This window comes from Lissotriton vulgaris, chromosome 8 (genome assembly GCF_964263255.1).
Source record: "Lissotriton vulgaris chromosome 8, aLisVul1.2, whole genome shotgun sequence".
Lineage (NCBI taxonomy): Eukaryota > Metazoa > Chordata > Amphibia > Caudata > Salamandridae > Lissotriton > Lissotriton vulgaris.
The window spans coordinates 699953384-699977410 of record NC_141696.1 but is presented as its reverse complement, the minus strand read 5'-3'; positions in this window follow the sequence as shown (position 1 = coordinate 699977410).

The following is a 24027-nucleotide window of genomic DNA, read 5'->3' as shown; positions in this document are numbered from 1 at the left end:
CTGTGTTAAGACACTGAGGTTCCCCTGTTATCGGACAGGAATTGACCAACCCCCCTCGGCATTTGCCTAGCAGATAGGATTGGATCCTAGATTTTCTTAAGTAATTGAACTCGTGGAGAAAGACTCACCGCCTAAAGACTCTCTTTCTGTTCCTGCCGCTGATCCCTGCTACAGGAGTAGCACAGCCTTCCAGCTACAGCCCCGCTGAGCGACCGGGAGCGTGAGGCCGCAGAGGAGGACGAGGCGCCGGCCCCAGGACTGCGAGGACCAGCATTCACCATCTCCAGCTGGTCCTCTTCCTGTGAGAGCCGCACCCCCTTCCAGTGCCCCGCCCCCAGCAAAGCGCTACAACTTCTCGCGGCACCCGCTGCGCGGGTGCCACTCGTGGAGAAAGACTCACCGCCTAAAGACTCTCTTTCTGTTCCTGCCGCTGATCCCTGCTACAGGAGTAGCACAGCCTCAGTTTCACAGTTACTGAGGTTAGAAAGGCCATTAAAGCCTCAAAAACCGGCAAGGCTCCCGGCCCAGACGGGGTACCCATGGATCTGTTTTTACACAATAGCGATTACTGGTCACTAATAATCACCCGGGTAATGTCTGCAGTCACCGAAATCGGACTTCTTCCATCATGGTCAACATCTACCCTTCTGCCAATATTTAAGAAAGGGGACCGCAATGACCCCGCGTGCTACCGACCAATCTCCCTTCTGGACTCCACGGGCAAGATTGCAGGTCGACTACTCCTGGACCGATTACAATCCTGGGCCCAGGAAAACAACACCATCACAGACCTGCAATATGGTTTCCAGAAGGGGCTGGGGACGGTGGAACAGGCCCTAAACCTGATCCTCCTGGCCGGAAAATACACACGCGCGAAAGGAGGTAACATCTATTTGGTCTACGTAGATCTGAGCGCGGCTTTCGACTGCGTTCAGCATGCAAAGCTGTGGCAGACCATGACTAGCCTTGGAGTGGATCCATCGTTACTAGCCTTCCTTAGGGAATTATACACCAACGCGGAAGGCCGAGTTCGCTATGGCACCGGCGGCGAACTATCACGCCCCTTCAAAATATCACGAGGAGTACGGCAAGGGTGTGTACTGGCTCCCTTCCTGTTCAATCTATATACCAACGGGATTGAACAGGTTATGCTGGAAGGGAGCCAGGACCTTCCACAGATAGCACGCCGCCCGATACCCATCCTTCTGCATGCCGATGACTCGGTCATCCTGGCTCGGACACCTAACCAACTCCAACAACAGCTGAATAAATATGTGGCATTCATGGACTCCCTGGGTCTAAAAGTAAACACCAAAAAAACTTTCACAATGACCATCGGACCAAAACGGGGAGCCTCAAAACCCATATTCATTAATAATAACAGGCTGGAAAAAACATCGGTATACCCCTACCTGGGTATACTTGTGGAAGATACAATGACCTGGCACAAAGCAATCGAAGCCAGGAACCTCAACTTTCGCCGAGCAGTATCAGCACTAAGTGCTTTCTCCAGGAAACTTGGTAAACCAGCGGCAGCGGAATTGCTAACGATTTACTATGCAAAATGCCATAGTGTGGCCACGTATGGAGCAGGCATTTGGGGCCACGGTCGCATTGATCAACTCCAGGTAACGGAGAACGCCTTTATCAAATATATCCTAGCTCTTCCTCAAAGTTCCCCGATTTTATCAGCACATCGGGAGCTGGGCATGGAATATATAACAGACACCATACAATGCCAGCCCCTCATACTCTGGCACCGCATATGGTGTAACCCTGAAAGCCACATAACACGTTCCCTTATTACTGAATGCCTTGGCCTAGCACACTGGAGAAAAATACCGTGGCTTAACTACATCCATAAATTCCTTCAAGACCTAGTTCGTGAGCAATATTTCCTCGAACCACCCTCAATAGAAGACATTTCAAAGAAACAGCTGAAAGAACTTTGCATGGGCCACTTAAGAGAGCTTCGCAACCAAGCCGAGATTGTTAAAATACAAAATGAAAAAATCCGCTTATTGCAGCCAGAGAAACTGATACAGCCCTACTTGACGTTTTTTCTTTCGAACTATGAAAAATTCCTATTGACAAGACTACGGTTCGACCTTTTCTTCCGCACAGTCTCATTTCCTGAACTGAATAACTGGTCTCGAAACTTGACATGCTGCCCCTGTGACGGACTTTCTAAACAATCAACGGTCCACGTCATCTTGTTTTGTAAATACTATAGCCCAGCAAGAAAAAAAATGGATTCTGCCCCTCCTCCGTTTAAGTGGACTCAGACATACATATCCAGCACTTGCTTATCTTCAGACACCGAAAAACCCACACGAAGCAAAATTGATAGTGACCTTTTTAAAATCAGTAATAACAACCCGTCGTAAAATCGTTTTTTAACATTATAAGTGTCCTACGTAAATGATCTTTTTTATTGTATTAATTCATGATCTTTATAAAACTGTACTTTTTATGATTATGCAATTTTATAATCGAATAAAAGTTGATGAATTGAATTGAAGTAATTGAACATCAGTAAGTACCTTACTAAAGGATTCAGAGAGACTACCCACAGCTACCTTGAACACTCGAATTTCTTCTGCTAGGTTAATTATTTGGGCTCATAATGATCTTTGCTAAGACATCTCTCTATGTGTAGAATTTGTGTGGGTAACTGTAGATTCACTAGTGTGGGCAGTGTGGTATCCTTCTTATTTATATTCTTCATATCCTACTCCTTTGTGTAGCTTCAGTGCTTATTAGAGTGTTGGTGTAGAATCTAGAATGTAAGTGATGTAATGCTTTACTGATTCTAGGAGACAGTTGATGTTAATGTCTGCTATGGATGGGATCTTGTATTGCCCTCATCCTAATAAAGAAGTTGTCCTAAGGTGTATAAGACTCTACTTCTTCACAGGCAGCTACGTTGTGCGGACAGGAGATTTAACCTGAGGGTAGGTGTGCATCCTTGTAAGGCCTCCATGACCCCGTTTTGTACCCCAATTCTCAAATTAGAGTGCTTGTCAGGTGAGTCTATGTTGTCTATGAGTGGAGCAAAGCTATTACTACAAGGGAAAGCTGAGAGATCATCTGCAGTCACTTGCTCCTCTATGGCTTCTCTATCGGTCTCACTAGGACTTAAGCTTGGGGCAGCTGAGGGAGGCTTCTTTCCCTTTGCTCTATTAAAGAAGGCTGGAATAGGGTCATTATGGGCTATGTCTATAGAACTTCAAGGTGTCTGTGTTCTGGGATGCTTAGGGGTTATACTCATTGGGTTTGGATCAAGAAGACCTTCTCATTCGGACAATAAACTATCAATGCGATCCAAAACCCTACCCCCTGCCCCCGACAACAAGGCCCAAGGCCTGTTTACTCTTCTTTGCATTTTTTTTGGTAGCTTCCTTCAGTCCCTCCTCAGTAACTTTGCGCTTTCCTATTATGAATCAACCACTCAGCGCAGAAGATGGTTGCACACTGAGGGATCTTAACAGATAGCTGAATTAACTCTTTATAAAGTCAAAAGTTACTCAAAGAACAGTACCTTTATCCTGTTATCGATGACTGAAGAGGTAGGGGTGCTGGTGCTAGATGTCAGCGGGTATTCCAGCCTAGCCTCTTTCAGGCTCTGAGGGGTGCAGACGGGCCCCACCCGTGGCCCAAGTGCTGTCTGGGCACACCAGCGCGTGTCCCGTGCTTCAGGAGAGAGAGGGCGGTCTTGTGGTGTTGAAAGGGTGACATCACCTCCCACGTCGCACGCAGGGCGTGCTGGGGGACTGAGTCCCACCCTAGTGATGTGAAGACACTGAGAGGTTAAGCTGCCTGGGGCTCAGGCAGCCTGGGAAGGAGTCCCGCTCTGCTGGAGGTAAGGTAGCGTTGGGGTAGAGACTGCCCATGAGAGTCTGTGCCACTTTGGGACTGGAACTGCCTGTGAAGGAATGCCCAAACTGGCATGGGGAGCTACAAAACGATGAATTTAAGCCCAGATCTCTGTACTGGGGTGAATGCTTAACATTGTCCAACTTTCTGTACATCAATTATTCTAGTTGTCATTGCCATCCTGATTTAGGGCTGAACCACGTCATTTGATCTTCAGTCCTTTCTACCTTCCTAACAATTCATAATTCTACCTTCCCTAACGAGTCACAATTCCCTGAGTAAAGCTATGTAAATACAATAATTCTTTATTGCCATAACTAAAGATAAACCTATTGCTGTGGTTGATGCCTACTATGCCTCTCTACATTTGTCACCTATTTCGTTTCAGAACTGTATCTTCATCTGCATATAGAAGTCTATGTGGGGGGCTGCCACTGAAAGGGACGACTTGTACAAAGTCTGACAACACTGCAGTGATCACAGAGTACTGGAGACGGCACCTATAATGGAAAAGCCACTACTAACTGAGTGATAACCACACAAAAACATTGGTGTTAAAGCATTTGCTGTAACTCGTAATGTTCTGTGCTAGAACTTTGGACACAGTCACATTCACAATAGGGCATGTCCAAAGGAAATACTGTATATGTGTTTTTAAGTGGGTAGAGGCATAATGTCATGTTTGCTATTTACAGATGAATATCCTCAGAACCATGCAAGGATCCTTCCGTTCAATTTATCCCTCTCATGGTAGGAAGAGTAACCTCGAGTTTGAGCCGAGAACTGGGAAACGAGGGGAACAGGAGAAGATACAAAACACTGAATTCAGTTGAGGCTCATGCTTTGAAATAGGCATCTACTGAGGCATAACAAGAGAAACTCTGGTCATACAACATGAGACAAAGCAAATAAAGCGTACTGGTTTCCATTTGAGGTGCAGCTCTAACAAACAATGAAATCCTAGAAACCATAGAGTACCTACGAAAATCAAGAGAACCTATGGCAATAAAGTGCCAGGACAACGCACACGAAAGAAAGAGACGACTGGAAATATACAACTGCGGGAGAAAACTGGACATTTGAAGGGAGCTATTGTGAAAGCCCTTCTTAAAAAGCCTCTCCTAGACCTGGCGGAATTGGCCAATTATGGGCCAATCTCACTACTCCCTGGACTTAGCAAGGTTACGGAAAGACTAGTTAATCAAAACTTTCCCATTTCCTAGAGTCAAATGGCCTTCTCCGGAACTCGCAAACTGGCTTTCGCCCTGGACCGGGTACGGACACTGCCCTTCTGGCAGTCGTTGAGAAGACCAGATGCATTTTGGATTCAGGAGGATCAGTGGCAGTGATCCTCCTGGATCTAAGTGCAGCTTTTGATACTGTTAATCACCAGGTCCTAATTCAGCGACTCACAGACATGGGTGTGGTAGGGACAGCCTTGTCCTGGCTTACTTCATTCCTTAGCAACCGCACCTTCTAGGTCTGGGAGAGTAACTCACAATCAGCGACAATTCCCCTCCAGTGTGGGGTGCCACAAGGCTCTTCCTTAAGCCCCAATTTGTATTTAATATGTACATGGCCCCACTGGAGGAGGTGGTCGCCCCGTTTGGAATCAAAATCGTGAGCTACGCTGACGACACCCAACTGGTCGTCTCTTTATCCCAACTTGCCCAGTGCCCGGACACCATTCACTCCTGCCTATCAAAAGTTTTTACCTGGATGTGTGAAATCTCCTTAAAACTGAATGGGCCTAAGACCGAAATTATGCTACTAGGGCATAAAGGGCCCACTCTGCCTTCTAACATCTGGCCCACTTGTCTGGGGGAGCCCCCCTCCCCAAAAAATGAGATCAAAAGCCTGGTGGTCTGGATGGAACAGGATCTTTCATTCAAGACCCAAGCTAAAAAAATGGCGGGAGCCTGTTTTGGCCTCCTCCGTTCAGCTCGAAAAGTTCTGCCACTTCTTCCGCAGCCTTCTAGGAAGCTGCTTATCCAAGGACTGATCCTATCCAGATTGGATTACAGCAACGCTATCTTCCTTGGTGCACCGGAAACCACATTTAACATAATCCAACAAATCCAGAACGCTGCAGCACGGCTTCTCATGGCACCTCAGTCAGAATGTCAGCTAAACCAGCACTTAAGCTGCTGCACTGGCTTCCGATACGCGAAAGGGTAAAATTCAAATCCTTATGTATTGAACACAAACTGTTGCAGGGTAAGGGGCCCCCCATTCTTAAGAACTTAGTCGTACCCTACAAAGCCAACAGACCACTCCGTTCAGATCATGAACGTCTGGTCATTGTGCCCAGAGTAAAAAAGGCACGTACAGGAGGACGGAGATTCTCGGTTAATACAGCTAAACTGTGGAATTCCCTCCCCCTGAATCTGCGGGCTGAATCCTGCCATCTGCGGTTTCAGAAACTCTTGAAAACCCACCTCTTTCCTTAATCATCTCGATCTATTTTCTCTGGTATCTGCACTGGTCGTCTGTTCTGGTTTAGCACTGGGATGCTTCCGGGTAACTACGCGATCTATAAATCTCCATTCATTCAAATTTAAAACAAAACAAAAGTGCAGGAACAAAAGCGGGTTAGGTGAAAAATAGGAGCGGCAACGGGGAAGAATTGCAACTCCAATGCCAGGCAGGAAACTGAAAGGATCATGGTTTCCTGTGCTGATCTAAAAATCACGTCATGAAATAGGTCCACCCATGACCCAGAAGTCAATGTTTCCGTCAGGCATTGGTTGTATACTATGCTGTGTCCTTTGAAAGCTGTTATCCTCTTGTTCTCCTCAGCTTGCAAGCCTGTCCCTCTCTTTCTTCCTGAACAGATACTGGAGAGTACTTATTAGGGTAAATATCCCTTCCGGTATGAAGTGATCCATTCCTCACGCGCAACTTTCTGGGGCATCTCATTGCATCACAGTCTGCTCTATGAACATGCAAAGATTTTATAACGCAAATATAATGTTGCTGTTTTGGCGATTATTGGCCTGCAGTAGTTTAAGTTTTTGCACTTTTTAGACATGTACCCATTTGCGTAGTTTTCTCCCACAAGTGTGTTTCAATGTCTCACTTAGCTTTTTCCCACAAGTGCTCTGAAATTGTTTTGCACTAGTGATTTTGTACGCCAGTACAAACCTTGTCAGCTTTTTTTAGTGGGTCAACAGAAACTACACTTGCTTATGCTCGCGTGTAAGTCCACAATTCATGGGTCTTTGTGACCTTCCTCTAAATTGGCAATTTTTGCAAGAAATACTCAAAGTTGGTGATAAAAAAAACGTTGCTTCTTTGAACACTCCTAGGGGGAGATTTACTAAGATTTTGCGCCATGTTTGTATCACAAAAGTGATGCAAATCAGCGTCCGTCACGCTGTGGGCATGTTTCAACCATGACTCTGAATGTGTACACCTCACCAAAAGGGGTGCTTCGAAGGAGAGCGCAAGCACAGAGAGATGAAAGTAACCAGCTTCACTGTAGATTGAAATGCTTATTATTTTTGATACACTGTGTACCATCGACATTCTATGTAAACATTGAAGTGCATTGAATCTAGGATACAAAGTGCACAGTGATAGAAAAAACCTTGGTGCAAATTGGGCAGTAATGGTACATATTTAAGAGCTCCATTTACACTAAGTGAATGGTTACTTTTCCTTCCTAAATTCATGGTTGCGAAGTTCCGATATGCTTATTACTGCTACTGCTAGGATACTGTGATCAGCACATGCACATTTCTTGCATCCGCTTCCAATTTGTATCCCCGAAATCGGTTACTGTCGAACGATTTGCAAGATATCTGCTGGTACAAAGTTTAACAAACTAGTATTACGGCCAATTCCCCTCGCCGGGGCAAGCTACCGCATCACCAGGTTTTTTACCTGGTTCGACCGCAAACAAACCACTTATGCTCCCCGTTCCGGAACGTGTAACGAAAACACGATGCTCGGGTAAAGCGCTCTAATACCTTCGGGTCGGTTTCGCGCTATATAAATATGCAAGGACGAAAAGGTAAAATTTTACATAAAGGCCAGGAAACTGAATTAAACCTCAAAAACGAATACTTAAGTTAAATAAAGAGTGCCATTCTGGCGATGGAGACGATATGAAGGGATATCTGTAAGGACGTCAGCCATAGTCACCTCAGTGCTACATAACATTCCCCCGCCCCACATACCCAAACCCGCAAAGGAAACACAGACAATTAGAAGTTTGGGTAAAAAATTGCTGCAGGATTTATTTACATACAACATATGTAAAGATGGTGGGTTAGCTTACGGGCGATCCAGGACAGGCCGCATTCTCGCCACCTGCCCACCTGTTTGAGCCAAACAGCACAGTGGCGAACCACCCAACTGCTGTATAATAGAATTAATTACTGACACACCCATTTGCTGGGCGTGACTAGGCAAACCCCCGGCTGCACAGGCCCACAACCGCCCGAAGGACTACTGGGGCGCCGACACGGATTCCTGCACCTCCCATGAGGTTACAGGTTAGGCTCTGGCACCCCTATGTGCCCGCTGAAGTACATCATTTGCACCTCTCTTCTTCCGGATCGCCCCGTAACTCCGCCTGCAACGAAAAACAAACACATTAAAACGCCCCCCAACCCCTACTACTGACACTCTGGGTAAGAGGAAGGGAGGGAAAAGAGTGTCCCGCAAGTTCACGACGGCGTCCGGGCGGCAAAGATGCTCAGGAGAAGGGCACCGTGGCATAAGTACCCAAGAAGCCCCTCCCCGCCGCCCGGACGAGATTCTCGGCAAGCCGCCTCCTCCAACCGGTGAGGCGGATGTGCCGGACATGCAGCTGGGGGCGGGACCGCCCTCCTTGACTAGGTGCCCGCCCTCTTGATGGCCACTGCGTGGCCTCGGGCAGGCGCATAGTCACCTCAGGGCTACATAACATTCCCCCGCCCCACATACCCAAACCCGCAAAGGAAACACAGACAATTAGAAGTTTGGGTAAAAAATTGCTGCAGGATTTATTTACATACAACATATGTAAAGATGGTGGGTTAGCTTACGGGCGATCCAGGACAGGCCGCATTCTCGCCACCTGCCCGCCTGTTTGAGCCAAACAGCACAGTGGCGAACCACCCAACTGCTGTATAATAGAATTAATTACTGACACACCCATTTGCTGGGCGTGACTAGGCAAACCCCCGGCTGCACAGGCCCACAACCGCCCGAAGGACTACTGGGGCGCCGACACGGATTCCTGCACCTCCCATGAGGTTACAGGTTAGGCTCTGGCACCCCTATGTGCCCGCTGAAGTACATCATTTGCACCTCTCTTCTTCCGGATCGCCCCGTAACTCCGCCACAGCCTGTGCGCTGGTAACCGCTGCCGCACAGGCCCCCCACCATTGCTACCTATTCTACCTGCAACCTCTGCTCATGAGTGCTTCTTTTAAGTCCATCAGGAAGAGGTCCAAGCCAACAGGCGTGAGGTGAACACCATCTCCCTCGAAATACCCCTTCACCTTTTCCTGAATCAAATCATGTTTAATAAAACCCAGCCCTCTGCGCTGCGTACATTTTTTCATGGCCGCATTTATGCGCCTTCTTGCTCTCTCGATTGCCTCGCCAGACTTAGCCCCCCGCCAATGTCTCCTAGGCACTATTTCGGACCACCAGACCTCGCATTCACGCAACATGCTGCCAATGATACCCAGGTCGGTTTTCATCTTGAGAAGTAAAGCAGATTTCCCCACGGAGGTAATGTCATTGCCACCCAAGTGGATTATTAAATGATGGGGGAGGAGGCCACCCTGTGCCAGGGCCTCCCGCAGACGAAAGAGTAGGCTATGCCAGCGCATGCCCGGGAATCCCATCCACACGCATTCTATCTCTGAAAAGGTACCAGTCCACTGCCTGATGGCAGCCCATCGTGCCAATCTGCTGACCATAGAGTGCCCCAAGACCCACACACGAGCACCTGTCAAAGAAAGACGCGATATGTTCAAGGGTGTTTATTCAAATTTCACATGTTATACACAAATATCACGAAGCACAGCAAACAAAATCAACACAAAACTGCAATGGGGTCAAGGCCTAACATAACGCCTATAACAAGCTGATTCCCAGCGTCCAACTGACTGAACCTGCCCCGGAGACATCCCAGCGCGGAAGGCCGATGTGGCCGCCCCTATACGGAAGGAGTGACTAGAGAACTTCTTCCCCGGAACCAACAAACCAGCCCTGTCAAGGCAAGCCAACATGATCTTGTCCATCTGGTATTTCGTTAAGGGGCTGAGGTCGGCATGCACTAAGAGGTAACCCGGCCCCGGAGGGCGCAATGCGAGGAAGGCTCGTAGAACTGCCACTGGACAGCAACGAAAATCCCCAAGGGGGGAGAGTCTAATGACAGACCCTTTACCAGACTGATCTGTCTTAGATCTCCTCAGCGTAGTAGACAACCCACCCTCGAAATGAATATCATCCACACCAAGGGCATCCCGAGAGGTATCAGACTTGGAACGAGCCACCAGCTCACTACTCCTAAACGCACCAAAGAAAGCTAGGACAAAGGCAGCAGAGAAAAGGGCCGCCTCGTACCCGGAGTGCACAACTGCCTGCAACACCTGCAACATGGCCTGGAGAGAAGGGAAATCAATGGGAGACCTGTCATCCGGGGCCCTCGGATCCTCCCACGCCCAACCCTTCAAGGCAGCCCTAATCACAAAGGAAGAGGTGGGATCCTGCCCCCTACCCAATCTAGCCTCATGACCAATGGCCGCTAAGTGGCCGCAAACCCAAGAATGCGATCTCTTCTGCTTCTTGGCCCATACTATAAAGGCATGAACTCTCTTCTCTATTGGCAACGTTTGCAAACCCAGGTCAGAGATAACTTTAGTGAACGTAGCACGGTGACTTGAGTAGCGTTTACGTGTACTCAACGCTAAGGATTTCTCTCCTAGTTCCCTCATGTGCTGCTCCACTCCAAGATGTGCCAAAGCCTTGGCGCAAAGGGGGTCATCTCCTCTCTCGCCTGGGGCAAGCTGCCCGGAAACGATCCAGCTGCAAACGAGAGAGAGCGTCAGCTGCGACATTGGTGACCCCTGCAATGTGTCTGGCTCTAAATTCAACATTGCAAAACAGGCACCTGCTAGCCAGTTCCCGGAGTAGAGACAGCACCAAGGGGCAGCTGGCAGACAACCCATTGATCGCCTGCACCACTGCCATGTTATCTGACCAAAACAAGACCTTTCTGTTAGACAGGACCTCAGGCCACAGGTGTAGGGAAATGACAATGGGGAAGAGTTCCATGACAGCAATGTTAGTAGTAATGCCCCGCTTGCGCCAGGAATTGGGCCAACCCTGCGCGCACCACTGCTCTCCCAGAATGGCCCCAAAGCCCTCGCGGCCCGAGGCGTCCGTGTACATGTTTAACTCAGGACTCTCCACCCACGGGGACCTCCACCTCACGGTCCCATTAAAATCTATCAAGAAAACATCCCACATCCGCAGATCCTTCTTGAGACCAGAGGTCAACCTGACAAAATGGTACTGTTTGTTAATCTTAGCAGTAGCTTTGGCTAAGCGCCTTGCAAAGACGCGCCCCACAGGAATCACTCTCGCAGCAAAATTTAGTTTACCTAGTAGGCTCTGAATGACCCCCAGAGGTGCTTTGTCTCTGCCTAGCAAAGCTTGAATGTCACCCCTCAAGGCCACCACCTTTTCTGCTGGGAGACGAGACACTCCCTGGACCGTGTCAAGCTCAATCCCCAGGAAAGTCAGCACCTGGTGCCAATGGCACACCCAAGCGACTAGCCAGCTCAACAAAACAGTCCAGGCCCTCCTGACACTCCTGCGTGCCCTCCCTCCCAATGAAAAGAAAATCGTCTAGGTAGTGAGACACCGCTGCCACTTTATATTCCTCTGTGAGGGCCCACTGAAGGAAGGTGCTGAAAGCTTCAAAGAAGGCACACGAGACAGCGCAACCCATGGGCATACACTTGTCGAAGTAGTATCCCCCTTTCCATTTGAAGCCCAAGAGATGCTGGCTGTCAGGATGGACCGGTAACAAACGGAAAGCTGCCTCTATATCTGCCTTAGCCAGCCAGGCCCCCTCTCCTGCCCTCCTCACTAAATCTATGGCCATGTCAAGAGAACAGTAGGAGACAGAGCAGGCCTCTTCAGGCAGCCAGGAATTGAATTGACAGAGTTCCCCTCTGGGAAGGACAAGTTGTGTATCAACCTGAAAGCCCCAGGTTCTTTTTTAGGGACAACACCCAAAGGGGACACGACAAAGTCCGGAAGGGGGGGGGGACAGGAAAGGCCCAGCCACCCTCCCCAAAGCTACCTCCTTGATGATCTTTTTGTCGACAACCTCCGGGAGCTCCCTCACCGATTTTTGGTTTTCAGCATCTCTGCTGACTCTAGGACCCTGATAGGGGATCTGGAAGCCCTCGAGGAAACCATGAGTCAGGGCATCCCTATCTTTCACATTGGGGTATTGGTGAAGGAGGGCAAGCAGCCTAGGTAAAATGATTGGTGATGGGCCTTTGGACCTAAGATGGGGGGGATCCCTGACGGGCAGCACAGGTGGGCAAAGGGGAGGGGGGAGTAGGTTTGACTGCTGGGGCACCTCAGCAAAGGGGAAGGGGGGGGGGGAATGTCCCTGGAGATACTACTTGTCTTTGCTGGCAGCGTTGGAGGCGGGGGATCTCTTCTCACAGGACGACTCGGGGTGGGAACCACCGCACTTGCTGCAAACATGGGAGAACTTACAGGCTTTCCCCCAGGTGCAGTTCCCAGCATTGAACATCCTGCATGAGGGAGAAACATACTTCTTGGCGTACTGTTTGTTAAAACTGCCCCCCCCTCGCCCCCCTCGAAAGGACTGACGAAAATTACTCTTCTTCTGCGAGAACTGCTTTTCATTTTCCGTCTTCCTAACCTGGACCACACTGTTGACACCACTCTCTACTTTTCCTTTGCCCATGTGGACCATCCACAGTCTGACTTCAACCTGGTCCCATTCCAGATCCGGGCAGACAGACATCTTTTTTCGGAACTCGCAATCATACAAGTACCACCCCATCCCTGATGTTGCTTCCGCTTCGTTAATTATTACACTATTGTATTGGAAAAGACCCTGTGCCTGTTCTGGGAAATGCTCAGTTATGACAGCCGCCAAGATGGCAAATGCCTGGCGCCAGTTTTTTATTGTCTTCTCGGGCCAGGTTTGGAAGCGTGCTTTCTTTTCTTCATCCTTCGACCCCATCCTTCTCACATCCACCCCATTCGCCCCCAGCATGAGGAGCGAGAAAATGTCTATGAACTCCCTCCGCCAAATGCCTTCCTTCGCCGCCTGAGGAACTTGCCAGGCCAGGGAACATTTGCCAGACAGAAGAGGTGCCATAGTCATCAGGGCTGTGGGCGCGGGAATGGACACCACAGCTGTCGGCGGGGCCACAGCACTGACAGCTGGCAAGGGTGGAGGAGCGGCAGATGCGCCCACCTGTGGCTGGACTGAGACCACCGCGGGCGAGAGGACCTCCTGGGGCACACTCTGCGCCGGCGGCAAAACCTGTGGGAGAAGAGCTCCAGTCACCAGACTGGGGGGAGAGCTGACCGGAGGGACAATAGAAACACTGATGGGACCAGCATTATCCCCCCCTTGGGAAGAAGTACCACCCCACACTTGCACCACATCTGCCTCTCCGGCAGAAGACAAAGGGGCCACTGCTAGCGGTGGCAAAATTACAGATTGCATAGAAACAGGTGACCGTGACTGGGCAGGGCACAAACTGGCTCTTATTTCCGACATAAAAGACGCCAGCGAGTCTGTAATCTTACCCAGATCTTCCCGGGTAGCGAATTCCGCACTAGAGGCCGCCATGCGAAGGGGCGAGGGGGGGCACACCCGGACCACCGCTGGGGGGGATGCCGGGGCGTGCACTATCACATTCCTGACCGGGTCAGCCGCCCTGGTCTTTGAGGGGGGTTCCGCTGGGAAGTCCTTGACTGTTGGCTTCCTCGTGCGCTTGGACCTCACTGTGGCTGTGTCTTCTGCCACCTCAATTTCAGGTATTTGTGGGGCGGGGGCCGGACCGGGGGGTTTAGGGGGGTTAGCCAGCAAAAGTCCACTGGCCCATACCACCCCGTTGACCTTGATCATATCCAAAAGGGCTTTCATCTGGAGGTCCTGAGACGGTCCTATCCCCGAATCCTCAACCTGGGACGTCTGCGTAAAAAGAGTGGGGGACCCCTGACTCTCCATAGTGCCTTCGGATGTCACCTGCAAAAGAGATAACCATGAGCCACTGCATTCTGACTATTTTCTACAAAGCCAGCACGCCCATACCAACCCATGTAGGCAAATGCCATACATCTCCCCTAGTCACAGTACCTGTGGAGAGAAACAAACAAAGTACCACTGGGAAGGACAAACCGACTAAACGCACCCCTCCTTCTCCTAGCGTAGTCCCCCTCTTAGACAGTACATACCTCAGCTACTGATCCTTGCGAAAGCTATGAGAAAATCCGAGGCTAACGTGCGGACCCGATGCTGTTCCACGACTGTTCGCAACTGCAAGGAACAAAAGAAAATTAGCCACTGTGACCCCCATTACCTGGCGAGGGACACTTATCCTACACAACTTTATCATTTAAAACCAAATTGCGCACACATCACAATGTCCGTATTATGTCGCTTAGTGGCCTCAGAATACCAACCCCGAGACGCAGGCCGCTGGCACCTCGGGATGAAACGCATTAAAGAAAAGATCCCCCAACACCCGATGGTACCTACCAATGGGGGGGGAGGAAGAGGGCGAGAGGGCGAGGCAATATGCCGGCCGACGAACCGGTTTTAGCGAGCGAACTTGCGCGTCAAAGCGTAATCTGAAAGACAGAATATAAATGTTAAAAACCAGGCCGGGGTCCGGCAAACCATGGCCAGCGCTGTGCGTAATAGTGAAGAAAGCATCACACCAAGGCCCCAGCCGAGTGCCGCCAAACCGATGCCTGTGCCCCACACCTGAAGGCAACTCCTGTTCCAAGGGGATGGCGGGGATGGGATGGGGGGGGGGAGGGGTGGGGGGCACGGGAGGGTCGAAAGCGGGAGGCACCGCAACCCGCACAGGCCCGTTCCCAAGCCCGGTGCTTGCCCCCCCCCACGAAAGGTATCAAATCTACACACAACAGATCCACAGAACTTCAAATTGTTATGACTGTAAAGTGATGCATACATATCGAGGCCCCCGGCGTGTGGAGCGTGGGCTCAGACACAGATCTACAGTTGTTGGAACCGACAATACAGGCTGCAAACATAGCGGGTGGAGGGGGACACGCTGGGCGCCCGCCGGGTCCCGCGCCCACGAGGACCGGACTCCGAAAAGCAACGCGCCCCGCCCCCTCCCGCTTTGTCGACCTGGTGCGAATATTACACATAAATATCCACATCGCCCCGCAAGCAGCCGAGATCACAACGTGGATAAAACAATAAATGTGAATGAGAACAAAAACGTACCAAACGATACAGGCATGCGGTGGGGTATGTTCATTAAAAGAAAATCACAACGGGATCTGCGCCCATATGGACCGTGATCCGACAAAGTCAACAATCCACCCCTTCTCGCTAAACAACTAAACAGATTACAAAAAGGCGCGAGCGCCCATATTCGGACCTCGAAAAGAACAAACCCATATACAAATGCAATAATGAAATGATTACAATAGAACGAAGCGGCCGTTAAACACGCCTAGTGCTCGTCGGGTCCCGCGCCCACGTGGGCCGGACTCCGACATGCACTACGTATTTTGCCCCCTGCTTCATGAAAAGTTCCCGCTCACACATTGGAATGCCATCAATTAGAAGAAACATTTCCGCCCACGCGTATCTGCACTGATTTCGCATAAAACTGCAGCCCCCAATGCATTTTCAAATGGCCGCCCGACACAAACCCGACCCAATATGGCCACCGGAAGTGCCGTGAGGGAAGGTAGAAGGGAAGACTCGATAAGACTTCGGTATTCCAGAAATCCCCCCCCCCTCCCAAGGACCAAAGAGCACGTCGTGAAAGCGGCATCAACGGGACAGGGGAATGCTCGGGTGCCGTGTCGGGGTCCGACGGGTACAGGCCGGACCCGCCCAGTACCCATCACCAAAGATACAAGGGGACCCGATAAGGCTACCGGACGTCCCCCCCCCCACAGCGGCCCGCGTGAGAGGGCCGCCTCGCCAGGCTCACACCTCCGAGGAGGGAGCAGGCGGACGAAAAAGGGGGGGGGGAAAGGGCAGGCCCGAGGCCACGCTCACCTTAGCTGACGAAATCGAAAAGAGTGTCCCGCAAGTTCACGACGGCGTCCGGGCGGCAAAGAGGCTCAGGAGAAGGGCACCGTGGCATAAGTACCCAAGAAGCCCCTCCCCGCCGCCCGGACGAGATTCTCGGCAAGCCGCCTCCTCCAACCGGTGAGGCGGATGTGCCGGACATGCAGCTGGGGGCGGGACCGCCCTCCTTGACTAGGTGCCCGCCCTCTTGATGGCCACTGCGTGGCCTCGGGCAGGGGCATGCTTTGTGCCCACTATCCATGACTGTAGTAATAGCTGGGCGCCATCTGCAGCTTTAGGCTGGCCACTTTGGGGCGAACTATGCACTCTGCTCGGTGCCCCTCCCTAGAGATGTGAAATAGTAAAACATGTTTAGAAATGCAAGTCTGGGGGCACAGGGGTTTCAGATTACAAAATAAGAACAAGACAGATGGGGAACCAACCAAAAAGTTGTCAACAGTAAAGTTCGCAAAACACACTAGTAGTTTTCTGCATTATCCTCCCTTGTGTGAGAATGCTGGGATCACTTCTCAGTGAGCTGACAGTCACCCACTGACAAGAAATGCGCTTTGTTGTCAGAGGTCAGACTCAGACATCCATGGGTCAGTGTGCGCAGTACCATAAATAGTGTGGCAATAGTGGCTGTTCTTTAGAGCGCTTAGAATCGACAGAAGTGGGAAAGTTAGCACTGTGAAGACCGTAAGTCTCATTTTCATAGTTGCTCCTCTATATCCCCAATGCCATAAATAGTTGCCAGGGAGCACTGTAATACACGGAATGACCATATTGTTGTGCAATTGCTTGTGAGCTCTAGGTTTCTGGCAAGAGTCCGGATAATTAAAAAAATAATCAGGGCAGGAATATAGGGGCCTTTAGCGAAGGTCCCTCGCCTGCTGCAGTAACCTTAGGTCCTGGGCGTACCTAAAGTCCATAAAAGATAGGCAGTGATGCCCCTGTCTATTGCGTCATAGCCTCGTAAGATTAGTTGCAGTACTTTAGCGTGGAAAAAGGATGTCTAGCGAAAGTAGATTATTGTAAGTAACACATTACACTCCAGGTGTAACAGTGCTGTGGTCTATACCCAGAGGGTAGACTGAATATTAAATTATACATGGGTGAGCGGTGACCTAGAGACACACCAGAAGTCAGCTGAGTATAGACGAAAGAATTTAAAATCCTCGAGCGACAACTGAATTAAAACCGGACCACTGAAGCTCGAGATTGCAGTGAGGTTCCTCAACCCATCCAGTAGTTAAGGTAAACATAAGTTGCAAAGCGGGTGAGAGGTTAAGCGCAGCAGCCAAAGCATCTGACCCCGGACTATGGGGCTCACGGTTCGAGCCCTGGTGCTGGCGGCTGGTTAGCCCAGCTCCATGTGACTCAGGGCTTATAGTTTGCCTAATCCACCCAACGGGCCCCAGCACCAAACAAAAAATAAATAAATAAATAACTCAGGTGGATGCGTGCTTTACAGAAAGGCTGGTATGTCATTCCTGGTATCGGTTTATGTTTTCAATCAACATCAATGGACAACCTTGCTATACCGCAATGCCAGATAGGGATAGTGTACTGAATATTTGCCAGGCGGCAGTATAACGCGGGTTGTCTTCCTCCAAGTGTAAGGATTAAGCACAGTGGAGTGGGTAGTACAGCCAGGCGAATACCAATCAGGCACACAGATTCTGCAGGAGTGCTCGCCAGGAGGAGGCTCCCAGGAGCAGAGGCGTAGAAGTGGATGTGATTTAAGTAATGTATGTTGTATCATGCCTCCACAAGCAGTATCTGACTGTCTCCCAATTTTGTTTTTCATGAATTACCCATGGTGAGAGGAGACAGTGCTGTAAGACTCCGAACAGGACAAAAATGTCCCACTGCATAATGGCAAGGAAGGAGCAGAGCACCATGGCGTTTGTGGGAAGATTGTCGTCAGAGCCTACCGGTTGAATGGGGCAATGGCAAGGGCAGGCTGCACAGAGAGTAGCAGCAGGCGCATGGGGCGACATAGGAATGGGGGAGCCACAGGAAGTCGGAAGCCTCCCTGGTGGCATGGCGGAAACAAAAGGTGTATTGGTTTGGTCACGGAAACACACAGACAGGGTGGTGTGTAGAAGGAGGGACACTCACTCTGGGATGCCTCACGGCTGAAGGAGTACGCCTGACAAAAAACAGGGTAGCAAACGGAGACGGCACTCGCAGACCATCCCCTGCCAGACTGCAGGGCACAAAAGAGACTAGCAAGGTAGCGAGTTAGGGCGTAACTTTGGGGAAAGGCTACCACCCTACATGCAAAGGGGCGTGGAAAACAACAAAGAACAATCTACGAGCTGTCAGGGTGATTTACAACCCTGCGAGATACAAATGAGCAAAAGACAAACCTGTGATTTATGGCCAGACGGCGATTTATGTCTGATGATTGATGATGCCCATGCAGAATGATTTATGGCAACAGAATGATGACAGATTTGTGACGGAATGATTTATTACAGCCCGATGATTTATGACCATGGTTTTTGCCTGCTGATTTATGTTGATCGGGCAGAGTGATTTATGACAACAAAATAATGGTCAGTTGCGGCAAAATGATTTATGACACTCAATGATTTATGACCCATGATTTATGATGTCCAATGACACAGAGTGATAACCAACTTGTGATCATGTATGATAATTGATTTATGACCCCGGCCACCAGAAGGTGTCCAGGGGAGTGTACAAATATGACGTATGTAATGAGCAATAAAAACTGCGGCCAACAACCACCACAAAAATACAATTACTGTTGGCTGTGTTCATAATGCAAATACACAAGTATGGTACGGTTCCGGAATGGGCGCAGTGCGGGTGTTATAGCACGAGAAAACTGCGTCCTTTTAAAGTAGGTGTAGAGAAAGAGAAATGCTTTCATTTCTCCTTTTTCCAACTTTCTATGTGTGCTGCACTGTGCAAAAAAAGCTGCTCTCCGCCTGCATCATAATATGGATGGTGTTTTCTTGCAGACACCGCCACCATATCATGCCCCTTTTTCGCCCAGTCGACGAGTCGACCGGCGGAAAAGCGGCGGGCAGTCTTTCCGTCAGCCACGGTCCCCCCAGCCATACTAATATGGCGGGGGTCTTTCAGGTTTGGATGGCCGGCAGATAGCCTCCGTCGGGCCAGCAGTGGCTAAGCTGGCCCAGCGACGGCGATCCGCCGGCCATCCTAATGGGCCCCATAGGGTCTAAAGGCAAAATTTCAAAAAGAAATCTTTTAAAAATACATTTTATTTAAGCATTTACTTCACAGCCTAGTATCTAAAGATCTGTGCTTTGAAGTTTCGTTTTAACATGAGTTCATGACTCAATGGAACTGGTTTAAGTTTTTAATCACATAAATATATAAATGGTATACATTGTAATGCATTACCATGTTATAGGTCCAATATACACTGCTAAGTGAGACTAATGTTCATATTAAAACAGCCTGTCTTGAGAACCGTTCTGGTTGACGGTACCAGGTCCCATAAATCTCCAGCATTTTTCTCTTTAATCCCAAAGGCGTGCCCACTTCCATCCTTTCGGTTTAGTAACAGACATATTGTCGACCTGTTTCAAAGGTGCACTCATGGCTTTAGAAAGCAAAGTCAGTTTAAACACAGCTGGTTAAAGACCACCAGCCTAATACTGTCACAGGGAAATCACCACACGCCTGACTAAAACATTCCAACGAAACAGCTGGTCTGCTTTCCACATCACAGAGAAGACTAAAAGGTGTATTTTCCTTTATGTCCCCTCTCTGTTTCACATTCCTTGGATTTCAAAATGAAGTTGAACAGTAACTATTAGGTGTTAAATTGGCCCAGGCAAATTTAAATTATCACTGGCTTAATTTGCATACTTTGCGGAAATTCGCAATAAGCTTATGCACATTTCCTGAAAGTTTATGCACATTTCCTGAAATTACGCGACGTTGTATGAATATGCCACCTTTTGCGATCAAATTATAGCAAGGGAATGCGGGACGAGCAAACAACTGAAACAGGAGCTGCTGTTGTTTGAGGCATTCATGTTTTCTAATGCTATTTTATTAGCGTAAAATCTACAACAGCGGCTCCTCTGCAATGGTGGAGGAGCGTCACCCCACTGCCTGGCTCAGAGCCAGCAAGTGACAAATAAAACGATAATCTAGCATTGTTTTATTTTTCATTTGCCGGCTCTGAGTCGACTTTTGCAGGGAGGGGCGGGGCATGGGGGGAGGAGTGCTATTTGCACTCCCTAAATGTTAATATGTATTTGGCCGGCCGTCTCATGCCGACCAAAACACAGAAGCACACTTAGGCTTTCTCCATCCCGGCTGCATTGAACAGCTGAGCTGGAAACCCCCCAAAGACTCCCTGGTCTGAGAGGAGAGTCTTTCCAACCTGTTCAGACCAATCCCCACATTGAAGCTGCCCAGTGCATGCGGGGATCATGAAAGATGAGGCATACTGCAAGCGTCAGTTTATTTTTTACATTTTATATTATTAACCCCCCCATCCCTGCGCTCCCCCTCCCGTACTACCCTGCACCTGCTCCACCCACCCCACCCACCTCACCACCTCTTCATTGGGGCGGCCGGCCTTGAAAATGCATCCTCATGCCAAAAATTGACGTGAAGTCCCATTTCATACTAAAATATAGCAGTAATGATGGATTTGTATTTCTTGTAATTACATGAATTCCATCACCCCTGGTGTAAATGTCACCTTCATCTTGTGCCTTTATGTGTGACAGCAGTTGTAAGGACAGTTGTGAATTGAAACTGTTCTATATCCAATATTTCAGATGTCCGGGCCAGCAGGGAGTAAATGGCATTTCTCACAGTTTTTATATTCTTATTAATGGACACCAGTCATGTAAAATGGTACTTCATAAACATTGAAACACCGTTCTCTTAGAAAAGGAGTTGTGGTGGGGCCACCATGCTGCTCTAGTTTTTATATGGTATTTTAATTGTATTTATATGGTTTCCATACTCATGATGAAATGCAAAAGCACATCCAATGGTGGCTAGGTAGCACACTAAGCCTTAGGGTATGCTTGGTTGGAAGTATTGATCCATGATTTGGCATATGTGGGAGGTGTTTTGTTGTTATGTGTGTGATTTACTCTGTGTGCTCTAATGCTGACTTAGGTCACAGCGCCTTCAGAGCAGAGAAGGGAAGATGAATGAGGCACAGAATACAAATGTATGATGTTACAACGCATACATTCACAATGCATGCACTTACAACACAGTTTTTGCGTCGCAACATCCACTATAACGCATTCCATTACATCGCATGACACTACATCGCATATTGAAAAACTACCTTTACAACGCATTCCATTACATCGTCTACTACCTTTACAACACATACCATTACAACGCATACCATTACATAGCCTTTACGGTAATATTGGATAGTATAGGGGTAAAAATTACTATTCTAACTCCATGGGGTGCAGCAGTAGGTTAGGTGTTGGATAGTGTTGGGGTAAAAATTACTATTCTAACGCCAGGGGGTGCAACAGTAGGGTAAGTGTTGGATAGTGTAGGGGTACTATGCATTGTGATGGTATGCATTGTAATAGTATGCGTTGTAATGCCTGCATTGTAGTGACATGCATTGTAAAGGATGTTGTGATGTAATGACTGCGTTGTAAGTGTAGTGCAATGTAATGACTGCATTGTAAAGGTTGTTTCCCACAGAACACACAGGCTTTACATATTTTATAGCTGTGTTAAGTTGAAAGGGGGTGGTACCTGAGCGTGCTTGTGCGAGAAGTGTTTTGGTGTCATGCTTGGTGAGTAGTAAAATTCACTCACCATGTTGCTAAGCTTGAATAGAAGCAGTTATCCATGAATTGGAACAAAGTAGAGTGAAATATATCTGTTAATACGGCTGTCTTCTTAGCTGGGTAAAATAAACTTCTTGGCTGTGTTTTAGGTACAGAGGAGTAACGCTTGGAAGTCCACACAAAGGCAACATAGCCAACCTCCTGAGTTATGACAAGATCCTGTACAGTGTTCCACTGCCTTTTGGCTAGGTACTTGCTGTAGAAATACCACATACATACCAATATGTGGAAGACCATCCTCATATCCATCAGGGCCCCCCCCGCCAAAGCTGCTTCAATTTAGTAAAGAGTGAAAGATGTACCTCTCTAAAGAACACATCACAATTTGCCAGTTACCTCTCCTGTCACTCCTTGACTTCCTGCTTGTCTTTGACCTTGAACAGACCTCTTCTGCCTTTTGACTAAGCTTGTGCTACAGAAATACCACATACATACTTACATACATACATATATACATACATAGATTAGAATTACCAGATTTTTCAAAAGAAAAATCTGGAAATGCCATAGACATAGAAGTAGGGCTATAATTTAGCACTGACCAGGTTACAACAAGACTTTGTTCAATCTATCCGACCGAGTGTTATCCTCCTCCAAAATAGCAGTGCTGGAGAAGGGTCTCTCCTTCGTACCCGCAAGACCAACCGACTTTGTAAAAATGAAATTGGAAGCGATCGAATTTTGCAGGAAAATACGCCTGAAAACATTCTTTAAAGATACACCAGAGTTAAGAAACACTGAAGCCACTGGGCTTCGCATGAAATCAGCATTCTGCCCACCAGCCTACAAAACCCCAAAGGAGGTGATAACCTATGAGAGAGCCATACTATCAGGGATAAATGCCCTTGAAAAGAAGAAACAATTTGTTAATTTCAATATATCAAAGAGTGAGAAGGACGCCATTTTTTCCTTAAAAAATTACAATTCGCTTGTAATAAAGCAAGCGGACAAGGGAGGCGCAGTGGTCCTCTGGGACATTAATAGATATAAGAAGGAGGTTAAACGGCAGCTTGATGATTCGACCTGCTATAAAAAGATCAACCATAACCCGGTAAAGGAGTTACAAAATGAGCTCTTCAATATCCTTCAAGAGGGTTTTGACCTAGGGAAACTTGGATCAAAAGAATTGGCTTTTCTCCAGAATAAAAATCCCAGGACACCAATATTCTATGTCTTGCCAAAGATGCATAAAGACCCAAATGGTCCCCCGGGTCGTCCAATAATTTCAGGATGCGAATCTTTGACAGAACCAGTATCAAAGTATATCGACTATTTTTTAAACCATTTGTTGATAAGGTCCCGGCGCACTTAAAAGACACGACTGCATTCATTAACCAAATAGCATCTATTCAATTTAATGAAACAAACCAACTGATGGTAACAATGGATGTCGTGTCTTTGTACACGCAAATCCCACAGGACCAGGCTTTAGAAACCTTGTTGTTCTTCTTGGACCAAAGGGAACAACCTACTAGAGTCCCGACTAATTTTATCATGAGACTGGCTAAATTTGCGCTGCAAAAAAATTATTGTCAATTTGATACTGAATTCTTTTATCAAATTAAGGGGGTAGCAATGGGCTGCCCCTTCGCACCGGAGCTAGCAGTCCTGTTTATGGGTTTATATGAAAATAGATTCATATATAACAACAACCCATTTGCAGAATATATCACAAAATACATGCGGTATATTGACAACGTATTTTTCATCTGGTCGGGAACACAGGACAGATTAAAAGAATTTGTCACATGGCTCAATATGAGAACAGAGGACATCAAATTCAGTTACACTGCATCTAACAAGAACATCACTTTTCTGGATGTCCAAGTATATGCAACAGAAGGCACACGCGGCACAACTTTATTTCGGAAGACAACAGACAGAAACAAAGCATTACATTACACTAGTCATCACCATAGGAGCCTCAAACAAAACTTGCCTTTTGGACAGTTTTTAAGAGTACGGAGAAATTGTTCTAGCAAGGAGGAATATTTCATACATGCAAAT